The sequence below is a fragment of the Pyrus communis genome, chromosome 15 (genome assembly GCF_963583255.1).
Source record: "Pyrus communis chromosome 15, drPyrComm1.1, whole genome shotgun sequence".
Taxonomy (NCBI): Eukaryota; Viridiplantae; Streptophyta; class Magnoliopsida; order Rosales; family Rosaceae; genus Pyrus; species Pyrus communis.
In genome coordinates this window covers 3,540,353-3,551,491 of record NC_084817.1, presented here as the reverse complement: position 1 = coordinate 3,551,491, position 11,139 = coordinate 3,540,353, and the positions used below count along the sequence as shown (strand labels likewise).

The 11,139-nt window shown below is 37.1% G+C and overlaps 1 pseudogene; it reads left to right on the top strand.

Moving 5' to 3' along the window:
• Window positions 1–9,322, top strand: LOC137718119 (glycine dehydrogenase (decarboxylating), mitochondrial-like; annotated as a pseudogene).
• Window positions 9,323–11,139: the final 1,817 nt, after the last annotated feature.

Below are 11,139 nucleotides of genomic sequence, written 5' to 3'. Positions count from 1 at the left end.
ATGGTAAGAAATTGTGGGACTCACACTAGAGGGAGAGTTCTTGCACTTGACTTGGGGGATGAGGAAAATATGAACAAACAAAAAAATTATGCCATTGTACTCAAGGTATCTACCGGTGGCCTTCCTGCCCTCGACAAGTCTCAGCCTCTCGAAACCATCTCTGCCGCACCTTGGGCTCTGCACTTATTTTGCCAATGTGTTATACTTACATGGCCATGATGGGGTCCAAGGGACTCACCGATGCATCAAAGATATCATCATAGCTATTCTGAATGCAAACTGCATGGCCAAACGCTTGGAGGTTCCAGTTTGCTTCTTCACTCTTGATTTGCTTTACAAATTGAGCTTACGGTTATACTCTATGTTAAATTTCCTCTGTATGCTAAATTTGTCTGTCATTTCTTACAGAATTACTACCCCATTCTTTTCCGTGGTGTCAATGGAACTGTTGCCCATGAATTCACCGTTGATTTGAGAGGATTTAAGGTATATTCTTAACACATGCCTTGATTTGTCCGCTTTTTCAATCTCTTTCTAATTGAACTCTGCCGCTTCTTTTTTTCCTTGTAGAATACTGGTGGGATAGAGCCTGAGGACGTCCCCAAGCGTCTTATGGACTACGGGTTCCATGGACCAACAATGTCATGGCCAGTTCCTGGCACTCGCATGATTGAGCCAACAGAAAGTGAAAGCAAGGTACACCCCAACAGAAAGATTTCATTTAATTTCTTTCTCTGATGTTTTTCTTCGAGCTAAAGTATATTAGTTTTTCTTGCTTGCGACAGGCTTTGTGATGCTCTAATTTCCATCAGAGAAGAGATTGCTCAGACTGAGAAAGGAAAAGCTGATATTCTCAACAATGTCCTTAAAGTAAAAGTTCTGTTCATCTCTCTCCTCCAAGAACTATCAGTTACTCATTTTACATATAAATGGTTTTTGAACTCCTTCTGAAGAAAGCTCCTCACCCGCCATCACTGCTCATGGGAGATGCATGGACAAAGCCATATTCCCGGGAATATGCAGCCTTCCCCGCTTCCTTGCTCCGTTCTTCAAAGTTCTGGCCTACTACAGGTATGCAATTTACACCAAAGATAAACTACAATGGCATGGAAGTTGCTAAGTGTTTGCTATACTTTCATTTTGGTGCTATCTGATTGCTTTTATTGACGATTGAATTTCGTTGACTATTGTATCAGGACGCGTTGACAATGTGTATGGTGACCGTAACCTCATCTGCACCCTTCAACCGGAGGCAGTGGAGGAACAAGCAGTAGCCACTGCTTAAGGCCAGTTTAGGATTGTTGTGCTTTTCTAAAAAACTGCTTCTGCTGTGCTTTAAGAATAATCAACTGTAAAATAAAGCTGATGAGCATTTGGTTAATTGAATTTTAAAAGTGTTGTGAGTATGAAAAGCAGCGGAAAAGCGTTTGGTAAAAATTAATGTAAAAGTGTGATATAATTGTAAACAATGACAAATGGACATAATAGTAGGAGTGGGGGCAACAACAACAGTGATGGTAATGGTGGTGGTGGTTGCGGTGGAGGTGGTGGTGGTGCTAATGATGTGTTGGTTGGGGTGGAAATGTAACAATGGTGGTAGGATGGTGGCAATGGTGGCGGTTGCCGTTATGGTGGTGTTGGCGGTGGCATCAATGATAGTGCTAATGGTAGTTGTGGTTGTGGTGGCAATGGTGGCGGTTGTGGTAATGGTGGTGACAATGATGGTTGTGATGACAGTGGTGAAGGTTGTGGTTATGGCGGTGGTGGTGACAAGGGTGTAAGGTTAGCATTTGTAGTGGTAGGTGATAACGTTTACCCTATTCTCTAAGGGATAGAATGTGTGTAGAAGGTTAAACAATGTCATTTAAAAAAATTAATGAAGGTTTACAACAATTGAAAATAATTATTAAAGAACCAACTCTGCTTTTTATTAAAATAACTTTTAAAAGCAACCTACATGCTATTTTTAAAAGATGTTGTCTGGAATCCATTGCTTTTAAAATAAGAATGATATTTTACTTTTACCGAACATTTTTTTACTGCTTAACTTTAAAGTTAAGCAGTTTTTAATGAAAAAAAACAATACCAAATGAGACCTTAGCCTCCTCAGCTCGGTGCATGGAGCTCAACACAAAGTCTGGTCATGGATATGTGTTAAGAAATCATCATAATTTCTTCTTCTTACTCCCCACATTGTATATAATTTCTTCAATACAGCCCTTTATATCTGGTGACATTTTCATTTCCTATTTATGGTGATGACGATTATCTTTTCTAATAACATGTGTTGCTAATTGCAACTCAGATGTTCTATAATTATTGCCCTTCTTCAATAGGTTTTTTCCCCAGTTGATCACCGCAGTGCACCGATCCTCTTGTACCTAAGTTTGAATCTCTTTCTTACATTGTATTAATTTAGTAGTCTTCTTGTCAAAAAAGTATTTGAAAAAAAAAAAAAATCTAATGTAATATAGCCTCACTGCCAAACGAATGAGTTTGAGAAGGTGACCTTTAATGTCACAGTCAATGTCAATATGTGACATCTAGATTTTAGGAAGAATTACAACATCATTGTTCCCTCACTTGAACTTTAAAAATCACATTGCAAGACCTTACGATGAGTTGATCTAATGACAGTTCATCTCCACTTACTTGGATGTCTCTGACGAATGCAAATACGATATATATTTGTATTGAGGTTAATACTAAGATGTGGCTCATTGTGACTTGTGGTTGTTTAATGTTTGGTTATTAAAATACTTCGTAAAATCCTATCATTTCTATACAAAAAAAAAAAAGTAAGAAAAACACACGCGATGGAAGAAGGTATTAGCTTCAGGATTAACTCTATTATGAGTAACTTTAAAGAGAGTCTCTATTTTTTCCTCAGAAATATAAAGAACCTCAAACTGTAGATGCCAACGTAAGTATTTTACTTGATGATACACACACACACACACACACACACACGTACACATTGATATAACCTTTCCTGGGGGGCTGGGACTTGCTTAAAGCTGTGTAACTTATCTTGGAGTACTGGGACTTGCTCAACTTGTTGATGAACATACTTGTCTTTTCTTGAAGAATGCAAGATTCATTGTTTGTACTTCTCCTTGACTAAACGAAAGAAAACAAACTAGGATTTTCTGAAAGCTAGGGTTTAGTGAGAACTGGAAAGAGAAGAAACTGGAAGGTAAGAATTGAGAAAATAAGAAAGTCTAGCAGTGTCTATATATAATCAGTAAAAGAGGCAAGGGTGTCCAAATACTGCCCGAAAGGGTTTCCAAGTTGGTCCAGAAAATCATAATATTCGGGACAAAATGATAAATAAAAAAGAATATTGGTTTTAGGAGTCTTTGATCTCTTGGTTGCTTAGCAACCAAGGATTCATAGTCATTCACGTTTAAATTTGATATTAAGGGTTGAGATTAAAACACTAAAAACACATCTAAATCCAAGGGTGGATGACCATTCATTCCTTGGTCACTATAGGTAAGTATGTGGATGAAACTAGTTATGAACTCTCACTTGGGGAGAGTTTATATCTTAGGTTTCCTAGTGGGCGTGGATTTCAATTTCTTGTAGGAATTTCAGGTACAGTTTGGTGTCCATCTGATTACTTTTAGTGACGGTCGAATTTCATCAACTATATTGTATCTGGACGTGCGTGTTGACAATGAGTGTAGGACGGCAACCTCATGTGCACCCTTCAACTGAAGGCGCGGTACATTTGAATCAAACTTGAATACGGTACATTTGAATCAATAACTAATAAACCTCGAATACAAAAATTAATTCAGAGTACAAAAGAATGAACAAATAATCAATATTAATCAAACAAGGCAGTGGCGTGCATCCAATCTACTACTTTTTGAAGATCTTGAGCAACTGATAGAAAGTGGTGGTCGTACATGCAAGCTCAATTGGCCCATCAATCTTTGCGTCGAACACATTCGGCTGCGACTCCTCGATGAGTTGTTGGAGAGTTGGATCATAGAGATACTTCAAAGGAATCTGATATAGCTTTCGTTCTTGTCCAACGTACACATTGATACAACCTTTCTTGGGAGGCTGGGACTTGCTTAAAGCTGTGTAACTTTTCTTGGAGTATTGGGACTTGCTCAACTTCTTGATGAACATACTTGTCTTTTCTTGAAGAATGTTTGCAAGGCTCATTGTTTGTACTTCTCCTTGACTAAACGAAAGAAGCAAAACTAGGGTTTTCTGAAAGCTAGGGTTTAGTTGGAAACAGAAGTAACTGGAAGGTTATAGACGAGAGGAAAAAAACTAGGGTTTTCTGAAAGCTAGAGCAAGTTGGACGTGAAGATATTGAGAATTAGAGAAGAAATTGGAAGGTAAGAATTGAGAAACTAAGAAAGTCTAGCAGTGTATATATAATGAGTAAAAGCGGCAAGGGTTTCCAAATACTAGTCTGCAAGGGTTTCCAAGTTGGTCCAAAAAACCATAATATTCGGAACAAAATTTTAAATAAGAAAACAATATTATTGGAGTCTTGATTTTGTGTTACTTGGGGACCAAGAATTCATAGTCATTTACCTTTGGATTTGATATTAAGGGTTAGGATTAAAATAATAAAAACACATCCAAATTCAAAGATGGATGATCATTCTTTCCTTGGTCACTAGTAAAAAACTTGGATGAGACTATGAACTCTCAATAGTGGATACCAAGTTTATGTCTTACGTTTTTTTAATGAGCGTAGATTTCAATTTCTTGGAGGAGTTTTATGAAGATTGAAGCAGTAGCTTCAATGGAGATGATCAAAAAAACCAAACTGTAGAGAGAGAGAGAGAGAGAGAGAGAGAGAGAGAGAGAGAGAGAGAGAGAGAGAGAGAGAGACTGAGAGTTGAGAGAAGTTTTCTTTGTATTTCTTGAGAGACAAGTTATCTTCTTACACCTTAGTTATATGTATTAGCCTAATTACATAGCTTGTAGCATAAGCTACGATATGGATAATATTCTAACAATCTAACCTTAGCACCAAATTCTGACAGCCTTGTAACTTCCCTTGGATCTTGTGACATTTGTCATCATCTAGACCCTTGAATTCCTTTCACTTGGATTCTCATCTTTGTACTTGTTGTCTTTACTTAAATCCTCATCTTTGTGTTTGTCTGCACTCTTACAAGTTTCAGGTACAGTGTGGTATTCTTCTGATTACTACCCTTAGGCGGTGGAGGAACAAGTGGCAGCCACCTCTTAAGTCTTTAGCTCGGATTGAGAAAGGAAAAGCCGACATTCACAACAATGTTCTGAATGTTGTAGAACCTGAATACATATTATATAACAAATCTCGAACACAAAAATTAATTGAAAATACTAAATAATAAACAAATAATTGATGGCAATCAACGAAGGCAAGGCTGTGCGACGTATGCGTGCATGCAATCTACTACTCCTTGAAGATCTTGAGCAAACTGATCGAAGGTGTGTTGGTCGTACATGCAGGCTCAATTGGCCCGTCAATCTTTGCATCGAACACATCCGGTTGCGACTTCTTGATGGGTTGTTGGAGAGTTGGATCCAAGAGATATACTTCGAAGGAACTTGAAATCGCTTCCGTTTGCTACAAGAAAAGTGAGCAACAGTAAAGAAAGTATTGTAACTGTTACTCATTTGTGAGAAAAGCAAAAGGCAGGTTTTTAGCATTTGAGATAAATTGTCACTGTAATGAAGTTAAGCTGTATTTATGAAATATAATTTATATTGGTGATATTTGATATCATGAGATATGGTTGAATTATGTAGGGGTGGGCATAAAAACCGTCAAACCGCAAAACCGCATCGAACCGTAAGAAAAAAAACCGAAAAAACCCGTGTTGACCGGAAAAGTCAACTTTGAGTAAAAAACCGAACCGAACCGTTCAAACCGGTTCCGGTTCCGGTTTCGAATGACCAAGAACCGGTCGAACCAAACCGAACCGTTTTATTAATAATAAATAAATAAATTATATACACACACACATGTCATGGTATAATAGGTTGAAAAATAGGTTGAAAATTTGTGTACAGGAGCTGCTGCTTCTTGCTTGCTCTCTGAAGTCTGAAAACTTGCAATTTGTTTCATCATTTTTTTGTTTGTTGACTGATTGACCAGTGCATATGTATTTTAGTTGTCTCTTTTTGTTGACTTGGTGCCACTACCAAAGACATTTGCATTAAAAAAGATGTGTTGTATGCAACTTTATGTAATCAGTTTTAGAAGATGTATTTGAATGCATAATGATTTGGTGTTCAAATAATTTATTATTAGGAACCGTAAACCGGCAAGAACCGAATCGGAACCGGTGTAGACCGAACCGTAATGTTCTAGTCATAAATTTAAGTGGAACCGCACCAAATCGAACCGTTAATATATTTCGGTTCCGGTTCCAATTTAGGGGTGGAACCGCACCGAACCGCACCGTGCCCACCCCTAGAATTATGTGTTGCCTGATAGTCTTGACAATATAATACTTATGTCCCTCCCCTTATCAATTTTAGACCTTACAGGTTCGATACAAAATTAATGAAGGGTAGAAGAACAGAGATTGTGTCAGAAGAGTGCATAATATTTTTATTATTCTTGTACATTTGTAAAGTTTCGAGATTAATTTAACAATAGAAGTTTATTTTCTTCTTTTTTTCATTTTTTCGCACCGAACACGGGTTTTATTTTTTCACCGTCCTAAATTTGAGACGCAACAAGCTTTTTTGTCTCCTTGCCCTTTTTTAATAGTCGTAATAAAATTATAATCAAACTTGTAATCCTTGTGAGTTGTGAGGGTGCAATACTTTGCTTAATTGGACCCTCTAAACCTTATTTGTAATGAAAAATAAATCCACAAAATGAGTAGATGGATGGTAACATGGACTATTTATATATAAGGTCACTAATCACAGAGTGGGAGCTACCATATCAAATATCTTGTCTACAATGTGAGAACGGTTACTTATTAAATTAAGTAAAAACCAATGCTGATCTAATAGCTTAGAATAGTTGTCTACTAATCATAAATTCAAAATCTACACAAAATAAAAAGGAACGTTTTATTTCACCTCTTCATTTGAACAAATACTTTACAGTCATCGTATTCTCGTTCTCACTTTCAATACACATGTGTTGCGTCTATCAGCTTCTTAAACGCACAATATCTTATTCATAAATACACAATAAATGCATGTTTTATTTTACACCTCCAATTCCAACAAACATTTTACACTCGTCGTATTTTCAAGATGCAGATCTGCATATGTTACAGCTATCAAGTTTTGAATTATATGATATTCATATCATAAATACTGAATATAGTAGTGAGTCACATTTCTCTTCTTTCTATGTTTTGTTTCACCCCTCCATTTAACAAATACTTTACAATTATCGTAGTCTCATTCTCAATACACATGTGTTACGTCTGTCAGCTTTTTAAACACACAATATATGATTTATAAATACACAATCAACACAAAAGGAAAGATGTTTATCTTCTTACTATCTTATCACTATTTGAAGAATGAACATATAAGATGGAGTGAAGTCCACTTGCATAAGGCAAATGCCATTTTTGGTCCCAAAGAGCCATGAAACACCACCATCATCATGACAATCCCAACCGTTGAATGTCCAACACCTCCACATTCAATCTCATCACACCAAATCAACGGTCAGGATCGAGTGAAGTCTATGGTAAGAAATTGTGGGGCTCACACTAGAGGGAGAGTTCTTGCACTTGACTTGGGGATGAAGAAAATATAAACAAACAAAAAAAATTGTGCCATTGTACTCAAGGTATCTAGCGGCCGGTGGCCTTCCTGCCCTCGACATGTCTCAGCCACTCGGAACCATCTCTGCTGCACCTTGGGGCTCTGCCCTTGTTTTGCCAATCACTTACACTTACATAGCCATGATGGGGTCCAAGGCTCCAAGGGACTCAACAATGCATCAAAAATAGCAATTCTGACTGAAAACTGCATGGCCAAACGCTTGGAGGTTCCACTTTGCTCCTTCACTCTTGTTTTGCTTTACAAATTGAGCTTACGGTTATACTCTATGTTAAATTTCCTCTTTTTGCTAAATTTTTCTGTCATTTCTTACAGAATTACTACACCATTCTTTGCCGTGGTGTCAATGGAACTGTTGCCCATGAATTCATTGTTGACTTTATTAACTACATTGAAGAAGTAGCAGAGATGAACAATCATCAAATCAAGAAATGAAGTTTTACAGAGAGGAGAAATGTGAGAGAAGAAAGAATGAAGCTTTTCTATTGATCTCAATGAACTGACTTTACGATCTGTTTACAAATAGCCATATACAGCTGACTATAGGACATAGCGCATAAGCTTTGAGTAACAAACACTAACTATTACATCATGCAATCCTTTACAACTGTTTTGATGAGCTAGCAGTGATATATTCAACATTCCCCCCTTCAATCTCAATTGAGGAAACCCAGTTTGAGATTGGACGAACATTTACAATTACCGTTATGAAGGCCAGAAAACAAAACATAGTTGAACCATCTGCAATCTTGCAATCCCTCTGGATGATTGAATTCATCCACCTCAGATTCACTCCGTGTCATTATATCTTCATGATTGTTCCATATGATAATCATTCCCATCTGAATTCTGGAGCATATGAAGAGTATCGTTAGTACCAACATCAATCAGATTTTGCATAGTTTCCAAAACTCTATCAGTGTACCGAAGTCATGACACCCTTCCTCTGCCTCTAACAGAAGCTTCACAAGGAACTACCTTCTATAAAGTTGTGACACACCCTCATGCCGGTTATAGCAATTTCTTGCAGGATTACTCTTCGTGTGATTTACTGTCAACAATTTCATTTAACAATGGCTTCGTGCCCACAATGAAAAACTACAATGTCCTTAAAGTAAAAGCTCTGCTCATCTCTCTCCTCCAAAACTATAAGTTACTCATTTTACATAATTATAAATGGTTTTTGAACTCCTCCTGCAGGGAGCTCCTCACCTGCCATCACTGCTCATGGGAGATGCATGGACAAAACCATATTCCCGGGAATATGCAGCCTTCCCCGCTTCCTGGCTCCGTTCTTCCAAGTTCTGGCCTACTGCAGGTATGCAATTGACACCAAAAATAGAGAAACTACAATGGCATGGAAGTTGCTAAGTGTTTGCTATACTTTCATTTTGGTACTGCCTGATTGCTTTTATTAACGATTGAATTTCGTTAGCTACTGTATCAGGACGCGTTGACAATGTGTATGGTGACCGTAACCTCATCTGCACCCTTCAACCGGAGGGTAGTGGAGAAACAAGCAGCAGCCACTGCTTAGTCTCTTCGGCTCGGTGCATTGAGCTCAACACAATCTGGTCATGGATATATTATGAAATCATCATCAATTTCTTCTTCTGACTCCCACATTGCATATAATTTCTTCAATTTATGATGATGACGATTATCTTTTCTGGTAAGTACAAGTGTTGCTAATTGCAACTCAGATGTTGTAATTATTATTGCCCTTCTTCATTAGGTTATTTCCCCATTGAGCACCACAATGCGTTGGCTCATTGCACTTAAGTTTAAATCTCTTTCTTATGTTAGATTAGTTTAGGCATCCTTTTGCTAAAAACATATTTGAAAAAAAAAAAAAAAAAAAAAAAAAAAAAAAACATGTATCTTATTTTGCCTCACTGTCAAAAGAAAGAGTTTGAAAAGCTGACCCTTAATGTGACAGTCAATGTCAATACGTGATAGCTAGGAAGAACAACAAAATCATTGTTCCCTCGCTTGAATTTTAAAGAGCACATTGCAAGAGCATATGATTTGTTGATCTAATGACATTCTGTCTCCGTTGGGTTGGATGTCTTATATTTAATTCAAACGAATGCAAATTGTATCGTTTTTATATAAAATAGTAAGAAAAACACATGCGATGTAAGAAGGTATTAGTTTCAGGATTAACTGTACTGTGAGTAACTTTAAAATAATCTCAATTTCTTCCTCAGAAAAATAAAGAACCTCAAATTGGAGATGTATGCTTTTTGAACTATAAACTAAGTTAAATATGGTACATATGAATCAATAACTAATAAACCTGGAATACAAAAATTAATTCAAAGTGCAAAAGAATGAACGAATAATCAATATTAATCAAACAAGGCAGTGCGTGCATGCAATCTACTACTTTCTGAAGATCTTGAGCAACTCATCGAAGGTGTGGTCGTACATGCAAGCTCAATTGGCCCGTCAATCTTTGCGTCGAACGTGCGACTTCTCGATGAGTTGTTGGAGAGTTGGATCCAATAGATACTTCAAAGCAATTTGATATGGCTTTCGTTCTTGTCCAACGTACACATTGATATAACCTTTCTTGGGGGGCTGGTATTGCTTAAAGCTGTGTAACTTTTCCCGGAGTATTGGGACTTGCTCAACTTCTTGATGAACCGACTCGTCTTTTCTTGAAGAGTGCTTGCAAGTTTCATTGTTTGTACTTCTCCTTGACTAAACTAAAGGAAAAACAAACTAGGGTATAGTGAGAACTGGAAAGAGAAGAAACTGGAAGGTAAGGATTAGAGAGACGAGAAAAAAACTAGGGTTTTCTGAAAGCTAGAGCTAGTTGGATGTGAAGAAATTGAGAGTTTCGAAGAGAAGAAATTGGCAGGTAAGAATTGAGAAGCTAAGAAAGTGTCTATATATATATATATATATATATAATCAGTGAAAGCAGCAAGGGTTTCCAAATACTAATCTGCAAGGGTTTCCAAGTTGGTCCAAAAAATCATAATATTCGGAACAAAATGATAAATAAAAAACAATATTGATTGTACGAGTCTTGATCTCTTAGTTACTAATTGGGGACCAAGATTCATAGTCATTCACCTTTGAATATGATACCAAGGGTTGAGATTAAAACACTAAAAACACATCCAAATTTAAGAGTGGATAACCATTCATTCCTTAGTCGCTAGGTAAAAAAATGTGGAACTCTCAGTTGTAGGAGATCGAGTTTATATCTTAGATTTTCTAGCAGGCGTGGATTTCAATTTCTTGGAGGAGTTTCAGGTACAGTTTGGTATTCGTCTGATTACTTCTAGTGACGATTGAAATTCGTTTCCTTTACTGTATATAGAGGTGCGTGTTGATAATGTG